We start from the raw sequence: 22,439 nt of genomic DNA, 5'->3' as shown, positions 1-22,439 counted from the left end.
AATCAGTAGAGTTTTAATCAAACTGAAAAATCTTAGGATTACGCTAGCTAGTTACTTCCCTGATAAATTTCTCAATTGAGTGGATCAACGATTGTGCCTGATCTTGACTAGGAAGAAAGTGTTGAAATTACTCAGATGATCAAATTATATCAGTGATATTTTCCTTCTATCTGGTTTATTCAGGTGAAGGATAGTTTAGAATTGGTCTTGTTAGAAAAATTCATTAAGAAAATTCAAAAAGGTGGAATCGTCCCCACTATCCGGGCATGGGAAATTTTCCCGGTTTTGGTTTTCGGAGTGACCACTAGCCTAGTCTCATGCCCGGACATTCGTGGGTGAGGCCCCGAGTGAGAAACTCTGCCCCGCGCATGAGGGGGCTGCTTCCACCTGTCAACTACCAGGAGTCCGACGGTGCACGGAGGGGGGGCAGAGGGATCTCACAGTTGGTATCAGAGCAAAAATTGCCTAAATTTTTTATAGAAATCTGGGAAAGAAATGTTTTTCAATTGTTAATACTATGTGAATGAACTTCAAAATTTGAAAACTTATAAATTGAATTGGAAATTTATAGATGAACATCCCAAACCTATCTGGAATTCTTGGACTCTCTCAGAGTCAGGATATGATAGCTTTTGCGTTTGATCACCTCATCAACTCTGCTACGACCCGAATGAGCAGAGTGAGACTCGCTCGCCATTTTGAGTCTCTTTAATTTCCTAATCCTCTTGAGCGACATCGGTATATGTGGTTCTATGGAGGACAGTGTATTAACATCAGTACCAGTCAGCGTTAGAGGCTCAGGCAAAATATTTCCTTGGCCATGATTCTCATAAGACTAGGGCTTATTCAGCACATTCTACTTTGTGATCATTCACCCAGGAACTTCAGAACTTCATGCCGATTTTTTAGACTTCTTAGCTGCTTTATCCCGAGAAATAGAATTAGAGCACCTCTTTGTGTAATGAATCGTGTGTACCATGGTATGCCTTCTTCACAGTTTTGCTTCTTTATACGATTACGACTGAGGTGGTGATTCTAGAGCCGAGATGCTCTATGTACATATTGCAACTTTTATATAAATATAGAAATGTTTTCTGGAGAAAAAAAAATTCCCTATTGTATAAGTGATTGTTTACAGAGGATCTGAAAAAGAAAAATCTCTTATCGGACATATGTCATAGACCTCCAATAAGATCATTGTCTTGTTTAAGAAATTGTTTTCCAAACCTCTTAAGTCTTAGGATCTCGTGGATGATATCAAAATAAAAATTCAATAATATATAAATTTTTGGCAAAATCATGAAACGGGGAAACCGTGGCCGTCATCAGCGACCCTCTCTCTAAAGATGACGAGCTTGACCCTGATGTTTGCAAGGCACTTCATAGGACTCAGCCAGGACAAAGGAGAAGGGGAGAACCTAGGCGAGGCTGTGGAGAAATGGGTGGAAGCCATGGAAGAATATTTTGACGTCACAGGCTACAATGAGCAGAGCAAAATGACTCTTGCCCGGCTGAAAATAGTGGAAACAGCCAAGGTAGCATGGAGGAACCACTGTGACACCAACCGTCTAGATAGAAATACTCAGTCTTGGAACAACCTAAAAACCTATTTGAGAAAGAGATTTTGTCCCCCTAGATTTTTGGAAATCAAAATGAACGAATTCTTGGAGCTAAAGCAGGAGAGCAAAACCATCGAGGAATATCACCAGGCCTTTGCTCTTCTACTCAAATATTCACCACCTCTAGATGAAGAACAACTCATGGCTAGGTTCATTCGGGGAATGAACGAACCCTTGGACACACTAGTCAAAAATGCCAAGCCAGTGTCCATGGCTGAAGTAGCAAGAATGGCAAAGGATTTTGCCAAAGCCTTTGTAGTAAAGGTCCCGTCAAAGCCTGCACCCTCTAACTTTAAAAGACTCCAAACCCAGGGAAGTACTTCAAACTTTTCACCCCCGAAGAGGCAGCAAGGCCCGAATCAGAATCAGGATGCAAGAAGATTCTGAAGTGAAGGAAGACCCTTCCCCTAGAATACTTTCTCAGGAGCCCCCCTCTTTCAAGAAATCAAAAGGATGAACTCAGAAAAGAAAACCGATGTTTTGGATGCCAAGGTTTTGGTCACCAACTGAAAGATTTCCCGACTCCTGCCATGTCAAGGGGACAGGGAAGTCAAGGACCCCGAATCCAGAGAGACCAACCCCTTCATACCAGTCTAGTCAGGGTCTGTCTCGGGGCCAAGCCAGGGAAACCCCAGAAGAACTCCAACTCAGCCATCTGCCTCTGTCCAGAGTAACCAACCCCTTCATACCAGTCTAGTCAGGGTCCGTCTCTTGGCCAAGCCAGGGAAACCCCAGAAGAACTCCAACTCAGCCATCTGTCTCTATCCAGAGTAACCTCAAACTCCTTCCCAGAACTGGGGCAACCAAAGAGAGAGAGTTCCACCTCAAACTGTAGCAGCTAGAGCAGTCACAATTTCAGATGTAGTAGAAGAGGAAAGAGGGCAGATCTTTGCTGCAATTGAAAACCAAGGACCTAACCGTCAGTTCTCAGTCATCCATACTCTAGCAGAATATCAGGGTAAGCCTTTTAAGCTTTTGATTTATTCAGGTAGTTCTCATTCATTCATTTCCCCTGAATGCTTGCGTAAGCTAGTCTTAGAATAAAAATCAGGGAAACCTATGCAAGTTGAATTGGCCAATGGGAAGACTCTTTTCACTCACCATGAGACAGATCTTATCCAGTTCAATCTAGATGGTAATATAACCAACTATTAGTTCAAAGTCTTACCTATGGGAGCTTTTGACGGAATCCTTGGAATGGATTGGCTCCAAAAATCAAGTTGACATACACTGTCACAATGGAACCATTTCCTTCCATGACATTCACGGGAACAAAGTTCAAGGAACTGGAGTTTACGGATCCCCAAACCTTCAGTTAGTAAAAACAACTCCATTTTTGTGGTAGTTGACAAACTAACCAAAGTTGCCCATTTGATCCAAGTAAAAGAAACCCACACTACTGCAGTGGATGTGGCTAGAGTGTTCCTCAAAGAAATCTTCAGATTGCATGGCCTACCTAGGAGAATAGTAAGTGATCGAGATCCCAAATTTACTTCAAGGTTATGAACTGCATGGCCTACCTAGGAGAATAGTAAGTGATCGAGATACAAAATTTACTTCAAGGTTATGAACTGCATTTTTCGAAGCAGTGGGAACTTTCTTGGATCTCAGCACAGCTTATCACCCTGAGACCGATGGTCAAACTGAAAGGGTAAGCCAAGTAATCAAAGATATACTTCGATCATACTGTGTGGCAAGGAACCCAAGAAGTGGCTAAGCTATCTACACCTAGTCGAGTTCGCCTACAGTGCTTCTTATCACCGAAGTATCGGGATGAGCCCTTTTAAAGCTCTGTATGGACAAGATTGCTTAACTCCATTAACTTGGTCCGACCCATTGATTAGGGTCGAGATGTCCATATAGATGCTTGACAACATGGAGCAGCAGATGTAGTCAATTCGTAAAGATATTAAAGTTGCCCAGGATCGAGAGAAGCAGTATGCAAATAAGAAGAGGACAGACAGAAAGTTTGAAGAAGCAGATAAGTTCTCTATCTCTTGGGAAGTACAAGAAGTTATCCCCCAAATATTGTGAGCCATATTTGATTACAAAGAAAGTAGGTGACTTAGCCTACGAGCTTCTTCTACCTCCTCATCTCAAAGTTCATAATGTATTTCATGTAAGCCTTCTAAAGAAATATGTGCCAAGCCCAAATCATGTACTTGATGAATGAAATCCTAACCTCTTCAACCCAAGGACAAATGGAACTCCAACTTGAAGAAATTCTTGATGTTTGAGAAAAGATTCTCAGGAACAGAATTCTCAGAGAATCATTGGTAAGATGGAAGTTCTATCCTTTTGAAGATGCCGGGAGAATGAAGTCGTAGTAGCGGGATTACCCCCAGTTTACGAGATAAGGGCATCTCGCATTTTTCAAGTGGGAGAGAATGTAAGATTCCTCCCTAGCCTCTCAAGATGTCTAGCATCTTCCCCTGTAATCAAATCCCTCTTCAGAAATATAAAAGATCTTGTTTCTACTAGTTTTGGCCTAGAGAGAGAAAATCTTCTAGAGAGTGATAATTTAATTTTTTAAATATTTTTGGATAAAAAAATATCTCATCTTATTAAAATAAGTTTCCTTGAAACAGAAGTTCAAAAAGATTTTCAGAAGGTGCATTAGAAATTAAGTATAATCTGTTCAAGAGAGGCATTATCCTAGGGGTCAAGATTTTTTTGAAATTTTAAATTAAGGTTTCTATGGACCAATAAGATTCATGCAAATGTAGGGAGGGGATAAATAGAAGAATAAAAGAAAAATCTCCCAAAAATGAGTAAATACTCACATAAGATGAAGAGTTGACTAAGGACAAGGTTAATAGTTAAAAAAGAGAGATATTTAGATGAAATGATGCATTTTTGACACCTTAGTATGGGGGAATTCCCCTCATGAAGGAGGCACCTAATTCACATGTATGGGAGAGTTTTAAACTCCCAAATAATGAGATATTTTTATTTCTCCTCTCTCCTGCTTCAACTAGATCCAAAAAGCGGACTAAACTGACCCAAAAATGGTCAAAAATTGACCAAACTGATCTGAAAAATTCTAGAATCAGTTGGCTTGGTTAGAAGCTCACTTTTTCTTATAAATAAAAGCCTTCCCCTTTGTTGAAGCTTAATAGTGTTTTTGCACTGCTACCCTACTTCTCCCAAGAGCCAGAAAACTGTGAATTTACTCATAATTCATTAGTTTTTTGACCTTCCCTCTTTTGAGTAATTCTGTTTGGAATTCAGACCTGGATCTAAAAGTATTGAGATACGGATTTAAGATTATTCATGATTTTCAAACAAAATCAAAATTGAAAACTTGCATAGAAACCCTGTTTTCTTAAAGGACTATCTTACGCAAAAATGCTGGAGGGAGCATTTGGCATATATGTTTATCTAAGGGAAGTTCGATTGCAACAGCTGGCGGGGAGTGTTCGAGAGATAGCTCACGCGACAAAAACGTACCCAGATCTTGACCAGCCTAGGTCTGATGAAAAATGGTGTGCTTTCGATACGATGGGCGAGGGTCAATGAATCGGTCCCTGAGTGAAGTACCAGGACACCTAAGGAGGATCCTAGAGGGTTCTGACCAGGCGATGCACGGGCTCGTGGTGCTTAGGACACCCATACGTATGTCGAAGAAGTTGACGAAATGATTATTGTAATCTGTTTTTACTGGATCTCGTTGGCTGACCAGCTGGTCCCAATGGAGAGTCCAGAGTGGTAATGTTTTTGTGAAACTTGAATGGAAATTTTGAGTTATGAAATCTGTGATCATATCTGTTTTGTCAATGGATTATTTTTTTATATTAAAGTTCTAAAGAGGAGTGTGTGCATATCTGTTTTCTAAAGCTAAAGTTAAGAAAGGCATTTCAATTATGGGTGGGTGAGTACTTGTTTGGTTCTAACGATTCCAGTGGTAGGGTGGTGGCTAGCCCATGGGCCGGATGGGGTTAGGCTGGAATCAGTGGAGTTTTAATAATCAAACTGAAAAATCTTAGGATTATGCTAGGATTCGAGTAGCTAGTTAATTCCCTGATAAATTTCTCAATTGAGTGGATCAACAGCTGTGCCTGATCTTGATTAGGAAAAAAGCGTTGAAATTACTCAGATGATCAAATTATATCAGTGAAAGTTTCCTTCTATCTGGTTTATTCAGGTGAAGGATAGTTTAGAATTGATCTCGTTAGAAAAATTCGTTAAAGGTGGAATCCTCCCCGCATTTCGGGCATGGAAAATTTTCCCGGTTTCTGTTTCGGAGTGGCCACTAGCCTAGTCTCGTGCCCGGACATTCGTGGGCGAGGCCTCGAGTGAGAAACTCTGCCCCATGCATGAGGGGGCTGCTTCCGCTCTGCAGTCAGCTACCGGGAGTCCGACGCACGGAGGGGGCAAAGGGATCTCACAGATGTGATGTAATGAGATGTGATGTGAATTAGAGATGTGATGTGAATCAGATAGATGTGAATGAATGGATGATATGTGAAACCGGATGTGAATGAATGAGATGTGATGTCATGGGAATCGGGATGTAAATGAATGATATGGGATGTGGATGTGTATGTGATGTGAATGGATGTGAATGTGTATGTGAAAATGGATATGGATGTGTCAGTGAAGAATGGCTGTGAATGTGTATGTGAATATGTATGTGAAGAATGGATGTGAATGTGTATGTGAAAATGGATGTAAATGTATATCTAGAGATTGGATATGGATGTGTATGTGAAGAATGGATGTGGATGAATGAGATGAGATATGTATGAATGACATATGATGTGGATAGAAGTGATGTGATATAATGTGGATAGAATGTATGTGATGGGATGGTGATGAGAATGAATGTGATGGATATGAATGAATGAATGTGATGTGACGGATGTAAATGGATGTGATGTAAATGAATGTGATGGACGTGAATAGATGTGATGTGATGTGAATAGATGGACGTGAATAGATGTGATGTGAATATATGGACGTGAATAGATGTGATGTGAATAGATGGACATGAATAGATATGATGTGATGTGAATGAATGAGGTGGGATGTCATGTGAATCGGGATGTGAGTGAATGAGATGTGATGTAAATTGGGATAGATGTGAATGGATGATATGCAATGTGAATGAATATGATGTGATGAGATGTGGATATGGGTAGATGCGAGTGGATGAGATCTGATGCGGATAAATGAGGAAAGATGTGATGAGATGAAAAATGATGTGATGAGAATAATGGGAATACATATGAAATAAATGAGGATTGATGTGGAACAATGTGGAAACACGAGAGCTTGTTATAGAAATTGTATTTATGACCTGTTTTTAAATAACTGTTTTATGTCAAGAATGCTGGGGAAGCATTTTGACCGTCTTGTGAATGAGGTCATGGAGACCTATTTTGATAAAGTTGCAACAGCTATCAACGGAGGACGTCTTGCATAGCAAGCTTGGCCAAGGTCTTGACCAGCCTCGGTTTGATTTAAATGGTGAGCTTCCAGTACGGTATAGATGAGGGACTAAGGAAGTGACCTATGAGTGAAGCGCTAGGTGACCTGTGAAGGATCCTAGAGGGTGCTGATGACCATACGGTGCTCGGGCTCTGGGTCACCGAAGATACCCACACGTGCATCATGGAAGATATTGGAACAAGGAGTAAGAGTTGTTTTCTGAATTCAGGCATGGATCTAGTTGATTGACCTTGCTGGTCCTCAACGGATGAGTCCATGGATCTTTATATGGATTTGTTGATTGATCTTCCTGATCTTCAATGGAGATTCCATTTTGATTTTTATAAGAGAATATATTACCGAGTACTACGAGCTAGGAACTATCGATGGATTCAACCAAATATTCTGGAGGGTTATGATCAGTGATACTATAGTTTCATTAAATGATTGTTTTAAAGACAGGTGAATCTGTGAAAAAGGCAATTTCATATTGGGTGTGTAAGTGGAGTGACTAGTTTTAAGTTTGCATGAATATCCAGCTAGGGGGCCTGGGAACTCTTTTCCCTGATACCCGGGACAAAACCTAACCAAATTCTTAAATGGATCCTATCACTACAGTGGTTGGGTAGTTGGCTAACCCACGGGACTGGATGGGGTTAGACTGGACTAATGGATACCTAAATGAGACTCAATTCTATTATTGTACGATAGATGAAGTAAATCCCAAATAAAAATTGTTCTATAGAAAAGAATCAACGACTGTGCCTCTCAATGAGGAAAAAAGGATTGGTCTCTACTATGATCCATGTGTAAGTCTTTTCCTTGATCTGACTATGGGACTTATGGGTTCGGTCAGATCAGTTCAATTTTTTAAGGCTCTTGACGACGACGTTAGAGTAAAAATATCTTGGAGGATTCAACCGTGCTTTCCAGGAGAGGGAAGTTTTTTTAGGTTCGGTTTTGGAAGAACCGAGGGCTTATTCTCTTGTTCGGACATACGTGGGTGAGGACCGGAGTGAGGGACCTTGCCCCACGCAAGAAGTGCTACTTTTGCTACTAGCACCCCAGAATTCGTTGCACGGAGGAGATAGGGATCTTTCACCACCTCCCACTGCTAGCACTCCAATAGTGGTGGCCGTCACCCGGTCCCAAGGAGCCCCAAAGACACCAACTCCTCTCCTTGATGGTGCAATCTACCCATTCATTGTGGACCTAAGGAGGCCATGGAGGAATTCATTCAAACACTACCCATGGAGAAGGAAGTGGCACCTACCTTTGTCATTCCCCCAACCACCACACCTTCCAAGGCGGATGAGAAGTCTACCCAACCCAAGGTTAGTAATTTAAGTTGGGAGGACAGTTGACAGGAGTAAAGGTGGAAATTACCCTTCCTCAGTTATGTGGTTTGAGCTAGGAAATAGGAGAGCAACTGCTAGGCTTGGTCCAGCATTGGATGGATCCGAAGGCAACTAGGGGTGAAGCCACATCTAGTAGTAGTGGGCGACAGCCCAAGAGGCAGCAAGCAAGGGTATGCCTCATTGTCCCAAAAGTGGCCGGTCATCAAAGCCCAAGGGTGACAGTCTCCGTGGGAGGAACTCAAATTATAGGAGCCATTGTGGATGATGGTTCTGGTGTGAACATCATGCTCAAAGCTACTAGGAAAGGGTCTTCGAATTACTCAGCTAGCTCCCTTCACCATCCGAGTGGTGGACCAGAGAGAAGTGACGCCCGTGGGACTAGTCAAGCAAGTTCCGATCAGTTTTGATGAAGGATTAGTATGTGAAATGACTTTTGTGGTGTTAGACCTCCCACTAGCTCGAGGGGCCTATAGCTTACTTTTGTGGTGTTGGACCTCCCACCAGCTCAAGGGGCCTATAGCTTACTCATTGGAAGGCCTTGGTTGATGGCAGCTCAAGTGATCCATGAATTGGGTCGTCGGGACAACTTACATATCCCTAACCCAGAGGGGACAATGAACTTGCCCTTGGAAAAAGGCCCCGATGAGAGTGCTCGGGGTATTGCCCTACATGACATGATTCCCATTCAGGAGGAAGGACCCAATGACGAGGAAGAACAAGAGGAATGGAAAGGCCCCGATGAGAGTGCTCGGGGTACTGCCCTACATGACATGATTCCCATTCAGGAGGAAGGAGCCAATGACGAGGAAGAACAGGAGGAATGGCAAGGCTTACCAGTGGATGAGGCATGGGATCCATTCGGTTCAGAAGAGGGAGAGGTGGCAGAACCTCTATGGAATTGGTTACATTCCTATGAGGGGTTCCAATGCAACATCATGGACATAGTTGAGTTGGACCCTATTCAAGAGCTATCCCAAGAAGAAGAGTTCTCAAAAGAAGCAGGAGTACGGGATTGGACAGAATCTTTGCTCACTCTGGCCTCCTCTTTTGCAGCAACAATGTCTCAACAAGTGTCTCAATAGGAAGAGATAGAGGTCGTAGGTCTACAGGAAGAGATAGAGGTCATAGGTCTAGGGGAACCTGAGTTTTCTCGACAACCTCGCAAGAAGGTCTCTCAAGAGGAGTCATCAAAGGCACCTATAATCATTACTAAATGCAGAGAGGTACTCTTTAACTAGCACAACAATATTTTCTTTGATCTTAAAGCTTTGCAAAGGTACGGAGTTCAGTTCTTTGAGATTAGTCAAAAAGAATGTGAAGGAGTTCTAAAATTTGTTTTGAAACAGGATGAGTGTGAGATTTTAAAGAACAGAAAAATGGAGAGGGTTATTATCACTCTAATGAACAGGGCCTTACACACATCTAGTACAAAAGATGATGCAAGATATTTCATTGTTCAATCGGAGAATAACATATTGCCGCTTGGATCTTTTGAGGTATCTTTGTTATCATTGAATATGACTATGTATTACGTTAAAAGAATTTAAACATGAAACTTGTATTAAACATGAGCTTCTTCCTAATGACACAGGTGGATAAAGAAGACTTTGAAATTTTACATTGGGTGTTTCATCAAACTAAAATTCCATCATTGATTAGTGAGCAAAGAAATGGAAGGGCCCTTCATGTGCCTAGGTTCGGTGACTATAAAGTGGAATGGCACATGGCAGGTGATTTAAAGACTCTAAAATGCATGTATAACATAAGCAAAGGTGCAAATACAAACAGGTCATGTCTATATTTCATGTTAAGTTCCAAGACTTTAGATCGTGTACTATGGCACAAAGCTCCTGATAGGCATTTAAAAGATAAAGATTTTAAAGCAGTGCTTGATATTCCTCTATCCAAAGTGAACATATGCACATTGCATGCACTATGTAGAATTGTAGAGAAGCTGGTGTATTTGTACATATGCTTTGTATGGACGTTAAAGCCTAAAAATGAATCTCTGAAAAGCAATCAAAGCAATAGAAAAAGTGCTATGACATTGTCTTGCATGGGGGGCATGTTAAAATTGAGGAGGACGACAAGAGGTCACACAAGGGGGTAGCAAAGTACCAAGAAAACCATCAATAGGTGGTGTGAAAGCTAAAAGATTTTTTTCATATTGCCTCAAAGACTGTCGAGATAAAAACAAGCAAAAGATGTTTAATCGATGGAAAGATCTACATAATGCAGTCAAAGACATTGGAAATGAAGGTTCAATCCAAAATCAGAAGGCAAATGTGTGGATTTCACTTGACAATATCTTTGCATTCATGGAGAAAAAGAGCTGGAGCAATAGTGAGATAAAATTATTTGAAAACATATTATAGACTTGGAGGAAGGCATTCATTATAGGATGGAGTGATCAACATGTAACTCATTACATGCTAAGAACTTTAAAAACTATTGCAATCTTTTTTTCCTGTTGTCATTGATTGCAGCATATACTATATAATCATACACCATATTTTACAAAGACATACGGTTCATTGTCAATCTGGTCAGCTCAAGGCATGGAGAAGTCACATTACATAGTTACTTTAAGCACACTAGACATGGTGGAGGCAAGGATCGAGCCAATAGTCTTTTAGAGTTACATCAATGGACTTACAGGAAATTGATTCACAAAGCAAAACAAAAACACATTCAAGTCCTCATCATTGACATGTGCAATACAATTTATTAATAAAGAAAAGTGACAATGCGCTTGGAATCAGTCAACTGTGAGAGAGAGCCATCACTTGCTTGTGGCATCGCTCAAGAGTTAGCGTTGAGAGAGAAGATGGTCTAGATGAGGTGGGATTGATCTTCTTCAGTGGTCTTCCTTCTTCATCTTCCTTTTCCTCTGCTTCCGAGTCTTCTTCCTCTTCATCTACGGGAGATCTATTTTTGGCATCTGCACCGTTAGAGGCAATAATTTTGATCGGCTTTTTCTTGTCCTTATTAGATATCTCTTTCCATATAGATGCAATGTGTTTGGATCTGTAATTCCCGATACAATAGCATGCGTTGTATATGATAGGTAGTAGGGGCATCTTAGTGATTGGCAACCAAACACCTGTAGTGCAAACTATTTCTCAATAAGCACCACCTTCTTAGCTTGATTTTGAATTTTCCAGATCAGTTTGGTCACTTTTTGGTCAGTTTAGCATACTTTTTGGATCTAGTTGAAATAGGAGAGAGGAGAGATGAAAATATCTCATTATTTGTGAGTTAAAAACTCATCCACACAGGTGCCTCCTTCATGAGGAGAATTCCCCATACTGAGGTGTCAAAAATGCATCATTTCCTCTAAATATCTCTTCTTTTTTTAATAACTAATAACCTTGTCCTTAGTCAACTCTTCATCTTATGTGAGTATTTACTCAAGAGGATTTTCTTTTATTCTTCAATTTATCTCCTCCCTACATTTGGATTAATCTTATTGGTCCATAAGAACCAGGGATTTCATTAACGTCTTCACAATTTCGTGATCACGTTAACAAAACCTATTGTTAACATATTAAAACTTGTGATCACAATGTATATTCACACGACCTGAGAAATGACCTGCCGGAACCCACTATTCCAGTAATACCTCCGGGCTTTTACCATTCCCGGCGGGCCCGCCGGGGTATGAGGTTTTCCCGGCGGGCCCGCCGGGAAAGCTAAAAGCCCGGCGGGCCCTCCGGGAAAAGAAAAAAACCGGCGGGGTATTATTCTGTATATAAACACTGCCCGACACCCGTCGTACAACTTTTGGGAAGATAGTCCTTATTTTGGGGGCGCGATATCTCTCCTCAAAGTACTTGTAGAGCTCTCGAGTTGCTAGAAGTGTCCTCTTGGGAAGAACGTCCTTATTTTAGGGGCTGTCGTCTTTCCTTGTAGGCACTCCTAAGGCTATTGGGCCACTCGTCCTTAGTTCTTTGAACTGGGGGCAGGGTGTGGTTCGTAGCTAATACTTGCGGAGATTTAGGGACAAATTTGGAGTCATTCAGCTTTGCATTTGAGCCACGTACGTAATCTACCTCATTCTACTTTATGAATGGTTTGATGGAGCCAAGAGTCCTGCTTAGGGGCTTGTATTGGTTCTTGATACTTGATATAGTTTAGAGTAGACAAGGGTCTATTGTCCTATACTAGAGTATTGGGCAAGCATAGATCTTTGATTTTTTTTGTGAATGTTAGAGAAGGTCTATTGTCCTATACTAGAGTATTGGGCAAGCATAGATCTTTGATTGTGTAAAGTATCCTTAATTGGGTACAAAAGGCATCCTTCATTGGGGGTGCAATGTGCATGATAGTTTCGAAGTAGTTTTGTAGTAAGACCTTGCAAGATAGTTTGAAATAGTTTTGTGTTATGTGATGATCTTTTGTATTTGTCAAGATAGTTTCGAAGTACTTTGTCTGCAGATGTATGTTTTGTTATACGTGAGTGATTTGTTGTTTTTTCATTTGTGTATTCATTGTTATATGCTTGGTTGAATAGGCTATTTGTTGAGATGGAGGACAATGTTGGATCCAGTGGTACCTCCAATAGAGTCCAAATTTCAAATAGCAGGAAAAAAAAGGCACCTGGGATAGAGTGGCAATATGCAATTAACGTTGGTGATCGATTCATAGATTGGGAGTGTAAGCTATGCCATGCAGTAAAATCAGGTGGGGCGCCTCGACTAAGAGAACACTTTTTAGGCGGACCGAAGAAAAAGTCATGTACCCACCCCTCTGCACCTATAGTGGCCAAACGCATAAGAGAAGAAATTCAAAAGAAAGATTCAAGAAAACATGACACTCCTCCCGTTAATGTATCAAGGCAGCAAGAACACTGTTCTTCTAATCATCAAACTCCCGCTACATCGCCTACTTGTACCCCGAACGGCAATATGCAGCCAGAAAGTAATCTACCCAGTGCATCTTCTTGCAAGCAAAACTTTGACGTAGGAAATATACCCATGCGTCAAACTTCATTGCAAGAAAGCCTACGTCAAGGTCGACTCGATGATGCACAACTCGTCCTTGCTGAAGCGATTTACTTTTCTGGGAGTGCTATGATGATGGTGGACAGTGAGCATTGGAAGAGAGCATGGAAGAAAATTGGTGAGTTTGGACCAGGGTTTTCACCGCCTACGTACCATGCTATGCGAAATGATCTATTAGAGAAATGTTATGCGCAGGTAAAAGAACGTGTACAAAGAATTATTCTTAGCAATATAGAGCTTTCTGGATGTAGTATAGTAAGTGATGGATGGTCTAATGTGCAAAGAAAACCATTAATTAATGTAATGGTTATTTCACCTAGAGGTGAGACTTTCATCCGTGCCGTGGATTCAGCTGGTTCAATCAAAACTGGGGCTTACATTGCTCAAGTTATTAGCACTGTGATAGAGGAAGTGGGTGCCAAAAATGTAGTCCAAGTCGTCATGGACAATGCAAAAAATTGTAAAAATGCATCCAGAATCCTACAGCGACAATATCCACATATTTTTCCGGTAGGCTGTAATACTCATAGTTTGAATCTTGTATTAAAAGATTGGTATAAATCTGATGATACCAAATGGTTTGCCTCAATCGTCGACACTGCTCGCCAGCTTGTGAAATTCATGCTCAAGAGACAGAGAGTTTTGGATATGTTTCGACCTCGCATGTCAGTTATGTTAAAGCTTCCAGCGGAGACTAGGTTTTGCACTCACTTTTACACTTTTGAGTCTCTTCTTAGAAATAAAGATGCAGTTTGTGAAACATTTACATGCATGGCATTTCATGACTGGGAGAGCACTCAACTTGAAAAAGTGAAAGAGAAAATCAAAGTCTTGAAGGCAGCGCTTACGAGAAGAAGTTGGTGGAACAGTGTGATGGATGCATACCATGTAATGATGCCTGTTATGTATGCTGTACGAAGCCTTGATCAAAGAGCACCTAATCTCGGAAAAGCATGGATGCAATGGTGGACTGTCCAGCGGAGTTTGGAGTGTCCTGAGAAATTAGAGCATTCAGTGGTGGAGAAGCAATGGCGTGTACCATTCTCTAGTAGACAAAGAAAAGTTCTGTTGAAGTACTTTCATGCTAGATGGATTGGAGCGCATTCACCACTGCACAGTGCTGCTTACATGTTAGATCCTGAATATTGGAATATGGATTTGATGTCCAACGTTGAGGTGGTGCAAGATTTTTATAAAGTGGTAAACACTTTCTATAATAATGATGATGATCGTGTACAGTGCATAAAGGAGATGACCTCATTTCGGTTGAAAGAGGGTTTATTTTCCAACTCCCTTGTTCAACAAATGGCTAAAGAGCAACCTGCATGGAAGTGGTGGATGATGAATGGTGGTGAGCATTATGCTTTATTGCGCAACCTTGCGATGAAGGTTCTAAGTCAGTGCTCTTCAAACTCAGGCTCAGAAAGAAACTGGAGCATGTATAAATATATTCATAGTACTATTCGCAATTGACTTCTTGCGGATCGAGCAGATAAACTTGTTTACATGTACTGCAATGAAAAGATCTTGCGAGACATCGAAAGCGAAGAGTATGAAGAAGATATGCCCAGATGGATGTACAATTGTGAAGATGTAGACGAGAACTTTGATGTTGGACGTACGTTGTGCACCACCCTTGAGATAGAAGACAATTTAGACATTGACTTAGATGAGCTTAATTTAGCAGACGAGAGAGTAAACGGTGAAAGAATTTTGGAGCAAGATACTGACATGGAGGAAGAAGTCACTTCATTAATTTAATAAAAAGTACTTGTACAAATGATCATATTTGGAGAAATTATCAATACAAAAGTAGAATTTGTTTTTCTTAGCTCTCATCTTGAAATAAATTGCGAATTGCACTAGGAGTTGCATCTAAAGGTCCTGGTGGTTTATATTCGCTAGCCATGCCGATCACTGTATAAATACCTTGATTTATTGGGACACTGCACAATGCACATGTGGAAGTATTTTGCATTTGTCTCACTAAACATATTAAGTGGTAGTAGTGTCCACATGGTAATATATACTGGCCGCTCCACCCATCGAATACTTTGTAACATACAGGACATTGGGGGGTGGAGGAACTTGTAGCCTCAGCAGAAACTCCCACAAGATCAGGATGTATCAAAAAATGAGAGATGTGGTTTCCTTGGCGCACAGGAGCAATACGTGAAGAGATGCTTTGCACGTCTTGGCTGATCTTTGTTAGCTGCTCTTGAATTCCTCTATTGGCCGGGGGAGGAGTTGACGCTTGAGTTAATCGGTCAGCTTCTTTCTCCTTCTCTGCTAGCTGTGCCCCTAAGCTTTCTTTGACCTGGTTTAGCTCCAGCCCGGCGCCCTCCACCATAAGAGCAAGTTCTTCTCTTGTGAATGTAACTGTCTCTTCACGTATGTCGTGGGTGTTGACAGTGGCCTCTCTAGAGGCGAAGTCCACTGGAGTTTCCAGTACAAAGTGAGCATATAGCATTTTAGCAAAATACAGTGGAGCGTCGGCGTTATGGAGAGGACGGCCGTACACCTCCAAGAAAATGCGCTCGGCATTAGCTTTGATATCATTGTTAGTGCAACGAGAAATCTTCCATCTTCCCTTCTTTATCTCGCCATCTGGACATGGCCATATTGCCTTTATCATCTTTGTGGTTACCCGTTTATTTATGTCTTTCCATTGGGCATAAGTTGGATTTGTCCATTTCGATAATCTGCACGCTGTTCTTGTAGCTTCGCGGGCTGTCAGGCCATGTGCAAGGGCCTTCATTCTCTCGTATGCCTTCTTGGCTAACTCCTGATGCTCGTTCGCTTGCGCTTGCTCCATATCTGCATGAACGTAAACGACATTAGGATTTTAATGAACTGTAAAGATCAACGTAAGATAAATTAACCATTGCTCTCAAAATCTTGAAGTCAAACACAACGAGAGGAGATATGTATTGCAAAGACTCGATGAGAAATATCCACTTGACTCCAAAAACACTTCAAACAATGCTCGCACATCAAATTTTAAAGAGAAAACATAAACTTAAACACCAGAAGAGGAGAGAGATATTGCAAAGACCCAATGAAGAGAGAAACAAAATTTTGAAACACTGGACACAATAAATTTTGAAGAGAAACAAAATTTTGAAAATTGGACACATCAAATTCTCAAATTCCTGAAACTTCATCTCTTGATACTGTATCATTACAAAGTCGGGGTGAATGCCACCGATAGCTCTACAAGAGGACGTTGTGCCCTCGTAGGGTCAGTATTTAGTGACCTAAAAAATTCAACTACTTGCAAAATTGATTTTCGCTCATCGCGATTAGGCAGAAACATCCAATTTTTGACTCTATGAATAATAGTATCCATGGTAACTTTGTCATGGGAACTATTATCCATCCACAACTCTTGCACTTTCTTCCAAAAGTCATATAAAGTTTGTAATAAATATCCCAAGGCAAAAACATCAGATGCAGGAGTGTATGCATCTGCCAAAAATGGATCATAAAGCTCTGGGGCTATCCACGGCCGTTTATTTCGCTCTCTGTCTGCGTGGGAGACTGCCTGTGCCACCTTCTTGGGGTTCTTGTCTGCTTCATAAACAAAATTGAGAGACACCCGTTTTTTGGGCGCTCTCAGCAGCAATCCCCAATCGATAATACCGATGCGTGGCTTTAGCTCTTTTGTATAATCCAACACTACATTAAAAGGATGTAGGTCGGTATGTACAATACCTGCCATATGCGCTGCCGCTACACCTTCCACTAGGGCATGCATAATATGTGGCATGTTTATTACTACCTCTTTTATTTTTGAAAGTTCTAGATGACCTAAAGGGATATTATCAGGCGGCGGTTGTCTCCATCCTCGATCCAAACGAAAAATGGCTCTGGTGAACTCATTGAATCTGAAGGGAACCTTCAGTAGAGTATCACCAAGAGCACCGCCATTAAAGTACGGGAAAATTGTGATCCAAGGAGCCTCTTTTGTAAAGGCAATGCATCGGACAATCGATGGATGTAGCACTTGCATACCCTGCTCTGCCTGGAAGCTCTCGAACTTCGCGCTGCCTTCTCCTTTGTAGTGCTTTCCGCAAAAAGTGATGTGCTCCGGTAAAAATGATATGCCTTTAATTGCATACTCTTTTACTGTTCCAAACACACCGGACCCTATTGTTCGTCCTTCGTGAAGAGCTTCGTGCGGGATGCCAATAAGATGTGTGCACATAGAATTGTAGATGGTACGATTAATGACACCTGTACCACTTGCATCTGCCTGACTGGACGTTGCAGCGACGTCTTGGGCAATTTGCACTCTTTTGGGAAGGGACTCTGCATCCAACGCCTTCATGCGCTTGCTCTTGGCCCTCTGCTCGCTCCATACAACGTCCCATAACTGTAGACGTTGCATGTTGGCTTCAGGTGGGGCAGCATCTCGAAGATCACTGCACGCTACTCGCATGCTCCCCAAAATGGTTCGTGTTATGTGCTGATGGCTGAAATCTGCTATCTTCTGTCTATCCAGCAGCTCAGCGTTGCCTCCGCTTCGAAGCCGCCGCTGTGCATTTTCCCATATTTGGTCTATGAGATCTCGCATGAGTATCTCAGACTCGTTGATCTTCTTGACGACATCATCAGTACATTGTGATACTGTGATGACCGCTTCAACGCGAATTGCTCGCAGAACAATTTTGCGCTCTTCGGGAGTAAGCATGTTGATCGTCTTCGTAAATCTAGCAAATAACACTAAACATAAAAAAACAAAATATCAAACATTACTGAAATAAACATCAAGCAGACGTGAGAGAACAGCAACAAGTATATCAATATCGTCAATGTTCATACAAAAACGGAATATCAAATAATTTTAATGAACTCAATATCATCCAATACATCATCAAACGTGAGAAAACAGCAATAAGTGTATCATTACTTATCAATGAACAAACAAAAACAGAATATATCAAATATTACTGAACTCAACATCATGCAATACATTATCGAACGTGAGACAACCGCAACAAGCGCATTATTACTTACGAAGTGTATACATTATCGAATGAGAGAGAGAGAGAGAGGGGGAGGAAGAGAGAGGTGTGACAGATAGAGAGAGAAAACATTAAATGATATTTTTTATAGTTTTGTGAGTTCCTGAAGAGAGAAAAATAATGTTTTGTAATCCTAAAGCACTCCTCATCTACATACCTATCGTGATAGAGAGAGATGTGAAGTGTATCATGAGAGAGAGAGAGAAAGAGTTGTGAAGTGTATCATTGCGAGAGAGAGAGAGAGAATTGTGAAGTGTATCATGAGAGAGAGAGAGAGAGAGGAGAGGAAGAGAGAGTTGTGACAGATAGAGAGAAGAAACATTAAATCACATTTTTAATGTTTTTGGGAGTTCCTAAAGAGAAAAATAATGTATTGTTTTAATTTTTAAGTAAATAGAGGGAGAAAAAGGAAATTATTAAGAAGTATGTATAGTTTAAGAGAGAAAAAAAATCATTATCTACACATCTATCGTGTTGTGAAGTGAATCATGAGAGAGATAGAGAAAGAGTTGTGAAGTGTATCATGAGAGAGAGGGGGGTAAGAAGAGAGATTCATATTTTTCGAGTTACGAATCACGATATTATAAAATAAAACGGTTAGACAATATGATGTAAACTTTGATCCATGAAATACTAATGCCGCGTTAGCAACCAAGTATCGCATGGATCAAACACAATAAAAACAATACAAGTCAAATCAAACAAATTTACGACATTTATTCGACCGCGTTAACGATCATATGCCAAAATACACAAGCAAATTTACGACACTTTTTCGACCGCGTTAACGATCAAATGCCGCAATATGCAAAAAACATTTTATGCACTAGCGGACGACACCAACTTGCCGTGTTAACGACAAAATGCCGCCCGATTCTATGGGAATACCAATAGGATACGAACACACACTGGCCGCGTTACCGACCATATGTCCGCATTTGACAAAGGGAAGGGAAGGGAAGGTGACATCGCCATAACGATACTATGCTTGCCGCGTTACCGACTAGTACCGCTACGGCGTGCCATACTTACCATAGGACACAGACTAGCCGCGTTACCGACTAAGTGCCCCAGGGTAAGCACCATTCCGAAGAATGGCCTTACACACACACACCAGTCGTGTGGCGGGCCACCCAAATCCTGTCGCGCATTGCGACAATGGGCGGCTGCCCGCACGAACTCACCCACACACACATACCTCGTGTGGCGGACCACCCACATCTTGCCGCGCATTGCGACAGTGGGCGGCTGCCCGCACGAACACACCCACATACACAAACACACACACAAACACACACACACAAGTTTTTATTACCTGTGTATGCTGTCAGCAATGAAATCCCAAAGGGCCCCCCGGGCCCATATATATAGAAAAATGTACCCCGCCGGGATATGTGACGACCCCGCCGGGGCCCGCCGGGTAAAGCATAAGCCCGGCGGGCCCGCCGGGGTATATCAAAAGCCCGGCGGGATTTTTCCCGGTTACCAGGTCGCTTGCCACCGGCTTTTTTGTGAACATGTTAACATGTGAACATGTTAATAACATGTTCACACATGTTATTAACAAGAAAAATTTTGTGATCACGTGAATATAAAATCCCTGATAAGAACCTTAATCCAAAATTTTTAGAAAATATGGACCCTCTCAGGATAAGGTCCTTTTTACCTATTTTCAATTAATTCTGATTGCACATTAGAAAATTCTTTTTGAATTTTTGTTTCAGGGAAAATCATTTTAAACACTAGGAGGATTTTTATATCCAAAAATATCTCAATTTTGAATTACCTCCCTCTAGATATTTTCTCTCTCTAAGCCAAAATAGGATAAAATAGGATCTTTCTTTTATTTCAGAGAGGGAAATAATTATAAGATCAAAAGGGGAGGTTCTTACACCTGTATACCTCAAAAGCTTGAGGGAGGAATCTTACACCCTACTCCACTTAAAAACCGTGAGATGTCCTCATCTCGCAAAATTAGAGCATAACTCTTTTCCTTAAGATCGAACTGATTCTGGGGTTCCTTATAGTCTGGTGAACCCAATAGAATCTCCCTTATATAGAACTCATCATTAGATAACAATTTACTCAGATTATAACATTCAATTCATCCAGATTATAACATTCAAATCCTTATCACAATAATGGTCCATTAGACCAAACTTTCTATCTCAACAGTCCTCCATGGGAATTTTCAATTATACAGATTTTTAATTTGACATCCCTTAACTTGATCCATTAGGTCAAGAGTTAACAGTAGCAATCTATCAGCACAATCCACTAATCTCATAGTGATTTGCTAAAGTCATTATCGTCATTCCAGTTACGAATATCAACACAAGGACTCATCCCATTATCTATCAGCACAATCCACTAATCTTATAGTGATTTGCTAAAGTCATTATCGTCATTCCAGTTACGAATATCAACACAGGTACTCGTCCCATTATTTGTCAACACAATCCACTAATCTCATAGTGATTTGCTAAAGTCATTATCGTCATTCCAGTTATGAATATCAACACGGGGACTCGTCCCATTCATCCTCATTGTGGTTTTGCCCAGTTTATCGCTTTTTAACCAAAAATTCAGGAATCATCATTTTTTCAATCAGAATCCAATTCAACTATCAATTCAATCAAAATTTTAAAATCATATCAACCACATTCGAATTTTAAAATCATATCAACCACATTCAAATTCATCATCTGGATAGCATTTTAGCTTATAATTTCAAGATCTTAGATTTACTCATATATACTGCCAGTAAAGAGCTGCAATTATACCCCTAGTATATGCAAGTAGTCACAATCCTTGGAACTATAAGATAAATACCATCATGTCTAGGCCTCAAGCAAGTCAAGGATTCCATATAATTGCAGTACTTTCATCTAAAGACCCAATTATCAATTTAGGAATTTCATTCTGAATATCAATTTATATGAGTTTTATCACAAAATTTCAACCTTTTACTGCTACTTCTTAAATTTATGACATTCTTGGCTTCTCGGTTGATCCACTTTAGCTAAAATTGCTTTGATACTAGCTGTAGGTTCCCTGTCCCCATCATGCAACGAGTTCAAGGGTGCTAGCAGTGGAAGTAGCACTTCTTACACGAGTTCAAGGGTGCTAGCAGTGGAAGTAGCACTTCTTACACGGGCCAGGGTCCCATACTTGGGGCCTCGCCCACCATGGATATTCCAACAAGAGACTAATCCATCGGTTCTTGCAAAACTGATCCGGAAAAAACATCCTTTGCCCGGAAAGCAGCACGGGCGATTCCTCTAGGATAACTTTTCTCTAACGTAGTCAAAAGCCTTAACTATCTGAACTGATCTGACTAAACCGGTAAGTCCCATAGTCAGATCAGGGAAAAGATTGAACTTGGATCATAGAGACCAACGCTTTTTTCCTCATTGAGAGGCACAGCCATTGATTCTTTTCCATAGAACACTTTTTGTCTGGGATTTACTTCATCTATCGTACTGTGACACGAAGTTGGGGTTTGAACTTCGGTCAATTCTTAGAATCAAAACACACTTGTATGAAACCTCACAGCCTCCTCACCTCCCTTTCTCTCCCTAGGTTAAGATAAAGATATACACATCAAAGGTGAGATCATAATTCATGGAAGGAAATATGAAAGGCTCCGGAGAAGCAAGAATTTCTGCCAGTCTTGCAGCTCCAAACAAGAGGGCGATTCTTTGTTGGAAGAAGATCTTCCGACTTAGGATTATGTGAACGGAAACATATGAGGAATATTGGTAAGGTTCATCCATTCGAATTGGACGATTTAGACGAAACATATTAAAGAAAATGAATATAGCAGTCACTTACAAGAGGATAAGACACATGGGGTCTGCCTTTTGATAAGAGATTAGGAGGAATTAATCATGGTTAAGAAGAAATAATGGCCAAAATCTATAAAAAAACGAAGATGCACAGAGAATGACAGTTTTAAATCTATATAGGCTATGTAAGAGAGGATTATATAGATGCGTAGAG

The sequence above is a fragment of the Cibotium barometz genome, chromosome 38, assembly GCF_041138505.1.
Source record: "Cibotium barometz isolate CiBa-2024 chromosome 38, ASM4113850v1, whole genome shotgun sequence".
NCBI lineage: Eukaryota > Viridiplantae > Streptophyta > Polypodiopsida > Cyatheales > Cibotiaceae > Cibotium > Cibotium barometz.
Note: the sequence above shows the minus strand (reverse complement) of the source record.